Source organism: Nyctereutes procyonoides, unplaced genomic scaffold (assembly GCF_905146905.1).
Source record: "Nyctereutes procyonoides isolate TBG_1078 unplaced genomic scaffold, NYPRO_anot_genome, whole genome shotgun sequence".
In the NCBI taxonomy this organism is placed as follows: domain Eukaryota; kingdom Metazoa; phylum Chordata; class Mammalia; order Carnivora; family Canidae; genus Nyctereutes; species Nyctereutes procyonoides.
Window position 1 is genome coordinate 11573880 of NW_026575134.1, and position 6000 is coordinate 11579879.

The 6000-nt window shown below is 46.0% G+C and overlaps 1 protein-coding gene across 3 annotated transcripts in view; it reads right to left on the bottom strand.

Annotated features, from left to right (window-relative positions):
* STARD3NL (STARD3 N-terminal like) overlaps nucleotides 1-5675 on the bottom strand; it is a 53374-nt gene extending 47699 nt beyond the window's left edge. Inside the window, exons 1-2 of one of the 3 annotated variants that reach the window (XM_055301304.1) lie at nucleotides 5492-5675; nucleotides 4739-4795 (exon numbers count right to left, since the gene is read on the bottom strand). The gene's annotated coding sequence lies outside the window, so the exon portion shown is untranslated. Of the gene's footprint in view, nucleotides 1-184; nucleotides 273-4738; nucleotides 4796-5491 lie in introns of those variants that run through there. The other 2 variants (XM_055301303.1, XM_055301305.1) reach the window with 2 other exon arrangements.
* Between the last annotated feature and the right edge of the window lie 325 nt (nucleotides 5676-6000).

The following is a 6000-nucleotide window of genomic DNA, read 5'->3' on the forward strand; positions in this document are numbered from 1 at the left end:
ATGGGGAACAGGGGAGCATGGGCTTGATTTCACACTGAGAGCAGAGGCATGAGGGCACACAGGCTCAACTAAAAAGGCCAGAGTCTGAGGATGAGGATAATGCACTGAAGACCACAGCCATCCATCTGCTACTGAAATGTAGGCAGAGGTGCTGGTCATTCAAAGCGTTAAATGTGGACTCAACTGATTTCTGGTCAACAAAGAGAGGTATAGTTGGGGTTTGCTTCTCCAGGATACAGCCGTTCCGGGATTCCAGAATTTATGTTTTCTCAATGTCCTATAAAAATATCTATTTTACCACCTGGAAAAGAGAAGGCATGAGAGAAACAGTTACCAACGTGCCGAAGGGCCGGAGAGTACAGAACTTTTAAATGGTCTGCACTGAGCAGCAGAGTGCTGAAAGTTCAAAGGGTGTCGGATGGCCAGCTTTCATTCTCATGCTGGCTTACAAAGCAGCAAGACACCCACTTCTAGTCTGGGAGCCCCCTGCCATCCACCCTCATTTCCAGAGCCTTCAAAGGGAAACGTGCCCCCCACACACATTTCTGCCATCAAATGCACACACATTTCTCTATCATCTCACACTGCTGCAATGTTTATACACAAAAATACCCAGCCCAAAATGTCAACAGGATGAGAAATCCAGACACAAAGCAATCAGAACAGCAGCTGGCAGAGAAGGCCTCTCTGAGTGTCAGCTCTTATCAATAATGCCCAAAGTCCTGGCTGGCTTCCTACCTCAGCTGGAGAAATTTCTAATAGCTCAGGAGCTCCTTGCTTTGATGAACTTAACTACCATACAAATAGGAAAATGTACTTGAAACTCCCTGGTTCCACAGCTTTAGCTCAACAAGCAAGTAGTTAATTTAAAAAAAAAAAAAACCTGCAAATATATTTTCCTAAAATGAAAAGCAAACAAGAATATACCTGGGCGAGCAATAATACACAGTATTTGAAAAGTATCCTGCCCTGTAAAACAGGGGTTGTGGAAACCTGTGATTACCATAACTTAGAAGGTACTAGGCAAAATTCCTCTCAACTCCCAAGTTTTACACACTAAGAATACCCACTGGTCCCAGGATATTTTTTGGAAAACGAGAAGAAGTAGAGGAGAAGGGTTTTAAACTAGAGGGCTGACCAAACCCATTACATACTTCCCCAATACCTGCCCAGGAACATCCTGCAGGCTTAAACAGCTGAGGCAGGGATCCTGGGTGAGATGTCCTGCTTTGATGTGGAGTCACCACAACAGGTACCTTCCAGATCCAGATGGAGAACAAGCCAAACAACTGAAATAGCACAGAAAGCCTCGAGCTCTGCAGGACATGGGAGCCTGCAACAGCTGGTGGGAGCTCCTGCTGCCTTGAGCCAGGGATGTGGACCAGGCTTCTTACCTCAGCAGGACACCCACCGCTGGATAGGCTCTCTGGGCCTTTTCTAATCTTTAATATTAAAAAGTGGACTTTCCATTACTTTTTCCAATACCATCAAGACAGACAATAATGATTTTTACTTGCAACAATGTGCCTTCAACACCTATAACCCTAGAGACTTGAGCTCCTCTCAAGGGAATTGAGGGTCAGAAGTCAGATCCTTAACTGAAACAGTAAAGAGGTTCTGTTGAACCAAAGCCAAGAAAACCATAACGGTGCCTCTCTCAAAGATGAAATGATAAATAAAACTAAAGGGCTCTACAATCCACAAAAAACTTTGCATGTTATAACACGAATCCTTAAGTGTCTTTTAGACTCAAGCAAACATATATGTATAAGAATGTATGACCAAGGATACCAGGTAATATAATTCTAATTTGACTAATGAAAGACAATCTCTATTAACTTATATAAGGAGAGGCAAAAAGCCACCAGAAAGTACTTTCTGGTAAACTGTTAGTTTACTATTATTCACCTGCCATATCCCAATCATAATGAACAAGGCCTGGAAATGAATAATGAGTATTTTTAAATTTGTAGGAACATAGTAACCCATTTTTCAACCATGAAATTCATGAAATGATTTTTACTTTTTTTTTTAAATGATTATATATTACCAAGAAAGAGAAGTTATATCTCTGAGCTAACCCGAGGACTTCCTCAATTCCAGGAAGAAACTCCACTTGCTATCAGAAACTATAAGCCTGCAATTCTAGACAATGTTCTCACACTTGGAAGTACACGGTTAAATCTGGAAAATCAGTAATAAGTTTTGAACTCCATTTCAAAGACGTGGGCAATTAGGGGCACCTGGGTAGCTCAAGTCATGATCCCAGAGTCCCAGAATGGAGCCCTATGTCGGGCTCCTTACTCAGCAGGGTGCCTGCTTCTCCCTCTCCCTCTCTCACTGTCACTGTGACTCCCTCTCTCTCTCTCTCTCAAACAAAATTACTTAAAAAATTTTTTTAAAAAATGTGTGCAATTAATCCTTAAATTTTAAAGTCATTTCGAAACTACTATCTTTCTTCTAACAAAAATCAAGGATTCATTCAGAAAGTCTGCAGCTGCTCCCTGCTGAGAAAAGGTAAGGAAAATAAGGCAATGGACTGTACTAGTCCAAGAAATATTACTACCTTGAATGAGTTGATGGACAATAAATTCACCATGTTGAAATATTGTATTCTCAGGAGCGCCTGGGTGGCTCAGTCAGTTAAGTGTCTGGCTCTTGCAGGTTATGTCTCAGGGTCATGAGATTGAGCCCCACATCAGGCTCTGCACTGAGCCTGGAACCTGCTTAAGATTCTCTCTCCTCTCTGTGTCCCTCCCTCCCCACTCTCCCACCTGCTCATTCTCGATCTCTCAAAAAAAAAAAAGAAATATTGTATTTTCATATATGTAGAAACCCATTGTGATGGAACTTTTATGAAGTATAACAGAAAAAAATATTTGGCTGAGATTCAGTAAGGTAAGAACTTGGTGCCAGTTATGCTTTGAAAATCTGGGCCTCCACAGCTTGACCTTTAAATTGAGAGGACTGGGGATGCCTGGGTGGCTCAGTCCATTATGCATCTGCCCTCGGCTCTGATCACGATCTTGGAGTCCTGGGATCAAGCCCCACATCGGGCTCCCTGCTCAGTGGGGAGTCAGCTTCTCCCTCTCCTTCTGCCCCTCCCCCTACTTATGCCTGTGCTCTCTCCCCCCCCTCCAAATAAATAAAATCTTTATAAAATGAGAGGACTGAATCATGACCTCTAAAATATCATTTCAAAAAATATAACTTCAAATAACAGAGATTTGTAGCTACTGCTATATATTCAGGGAAGCAGTGAGGTGGAGTAGCATGGGTTAGACTTTGGGGGCAGGCTAACTGGAGTGTTCAAATCTTTACTCACTCAGTACAAGCTGGACAGCCAAAGGGCAAGCTTCCTTTCTGATGAAAAAGGGATATTTACCTCTGCAATATGTTGGAAGGATAAGAATGTATGTAATGCACCTGACACACTTTAGGCACTAAATAAAAGCAGGCATTAAGTCTCTGGTCAGTTCAAAGTTCTCATGGAAAATGGTAATCCACTTGACAGTGCAGTTTCCTAGAACTCAGCTTGGACAAGAGCTGGGATTGACAGCCAGTTCTTTCCAAAGGGCCAACACATAAAGATAATACTGGAGGATTCATAGGAAGGAAGGATAAAAGCAGGGAGCTGAGAATAAGCAGAGGCTTAAAGTCCTGCACATAATAATGAACACACACAAAAAAATAGCATGGGACACAGTGCTCAAGGGAAGAAGACATATTTCATTGAGAGGTGACTACTGGTGAAAAAAATACGTAATGAGTTGCTGCAATGATTTCATAACCAAAATAAAGCAGAGAGCTGGCTAGAGTCTATGAATGTCACTAAATAAAGAAGGATTTGGCAATACACAAATCCTATGTCCTCTGCCTCACACCCAGCTCACACCCATTGTCATCTCCCCGCCTTCACTCTCTCCAAGGTTCACTCCATTGCACATAGCTTCTCTTCTACCCCTGGAACATGCTCCTTTGCACTGCAGTGTCTGCCTGGAAACTTCCACCGATCTTCCTGTGGGCTGACTCATTCCAAACATTCACGTCTCATGAAACTGTCACTTCCTCAAGGAAGTCTTCTCTGATTACCGTACCTAAATTCCCTCCTACTCTCCCACATCCCAGTCACACTCTATCCCCTTATCCTGAACTATTTCTTCTACCATTTATCATTACCTAAAACTGTCATTTCCGTTTACATGTTTATTGTGTCTCCACCAAAATGGAAGGTCTTTAAGGACGTAAATTTTTCAGCACTTAATCCTCAACATCTTCAGGCAAAATACGGCAGAGACGAGGTACTCGTCTGATAAACTTGTTCAAAGAATAAATTCAAATGATTAAAATGGCCATCCTGTGAACATCAGGAAGGAAAGGTCCCCCCAAAAGTGACTTCAGTTCTATTTCTTTAATGCAGTTTTATGCAATAATGCAGACTTAAAAGTCCAATGTTTCCGACAGCAAGATTTAAAGAGAATGATTTTTTTATGAAAAGAAGAAAACATCATATATGTATGCATATATTGTGTAGTGCACATTTTTCACTTTATGGGCATGAATCCATCAATAAAGAAGCAAAGGTAATGAAAGTTTTATTTTTTGAGATCCTGCTTTTAGAAAGAGAGGGTATATAGATGGGAATGATCTTTCAGAGCCCTTCTCAACAAAGATTCTAAGGGAAACCATCTGAACTAGTTCCAGTGTATTTGAGAGATTGGACCTGTTAGTTTGTTACCTTGCTAAACTTATCCAAACTATTAACTGAGTCAAGTGATGAATTCAGTGATTCCATCTGTGAAATAGAAGACAAATGACATGGTGAATAACTGGCGCATTAATGGAAGGGTAAGAAAAGCTCCACAATGTTAACCCATATTTGAACAAAAGAGAGGGGAGGAAAAAAAAATATCCCTTTCTAGAAAATCCTCAACAAAAATCATCATGCTACTGAGACTTCAAAATATGGCCGGATACCACGGGTGGGCAAGGCAGTGAAATGAAACTACCACCACGACCCTCATAACTTGTGCTTTAATTCTTAAAATTTTTGAACACAGACTGTCTTAAAGGAGTAAAAGAGGCCAGGGACCGTCCTGGCCTGCATAGCCCAGGCGTCGCCCTAGTCTCCCTTCCTGGTAACTCTGGAGGGCCCCAGGCGGGAGGGTGGGGCGGGACCCAGCGGGGGCCCGGGAGGGTGAAGGGATGCAGACCTCACTGCCTGCATCCAGCCCCGCATCCGGCCCGGGCGCCCAAACGAGGTGGGGCTCTGCAATCTGCAACTTCACCCGTGCATCCTTCACGAACAGCCGAGCCCCTCCTCCCTCCTCCTCCCGGAGCACCGCGCAGCGCTCGGCAAACGCCCCGACGCTCGGGCTCCGGCCTCCGTCCGCGCGGTCTCCCGCGAGCTCCCAGCAAGTCATCTGACCCCCCCCCCCGGGTGACTCAGTTTTCCAATCTGTCAAATAGGGTCACGGGAAACCCAGCCTACCTTATCGGGGGGCTTCGGGCCGGCCGCCCCAGGCTGGCCCGGGGACAGCGGTTCCGTGATTGCGCCCGCGGGAGCCCCAGCGGGCGGAGGGGCGGGGCTTGGCGGGGCGGGACCGGGGAACCGAGCCCCGCAGCCGACGCGCAGCCCACCGCCCGCCGTCAGCCACCCCCGGTCCTCCTCCAGAGCCCGGCCCGTGACGTCAACACGCTGACGTCGACGCACAGAGGCCCCTCTCTCCCGGGGGACCGCAGACGGGGCGGGGGCGGGGCCGTGACAGAGCCGGCGATTGGCGGAAACGTCTGTCGATCACTCGCTGCCCAATAGGCGACGCGGATCCGGGGGAAGGGGGCGGGCTGGCCTGCCCCGAGGGGAGGGTGGGAATCTGGAGTCCGCACCCGGAGAGCGCGGAGCTGCTCGGTCCTGACGGTGGCCGCGCGCCGTTGGGTGAAGCGGCCGCTTCCCCTTTTTCGGGGATTCTGCTTCTTGGGCTTCCCTACAGAGTCTCGGTG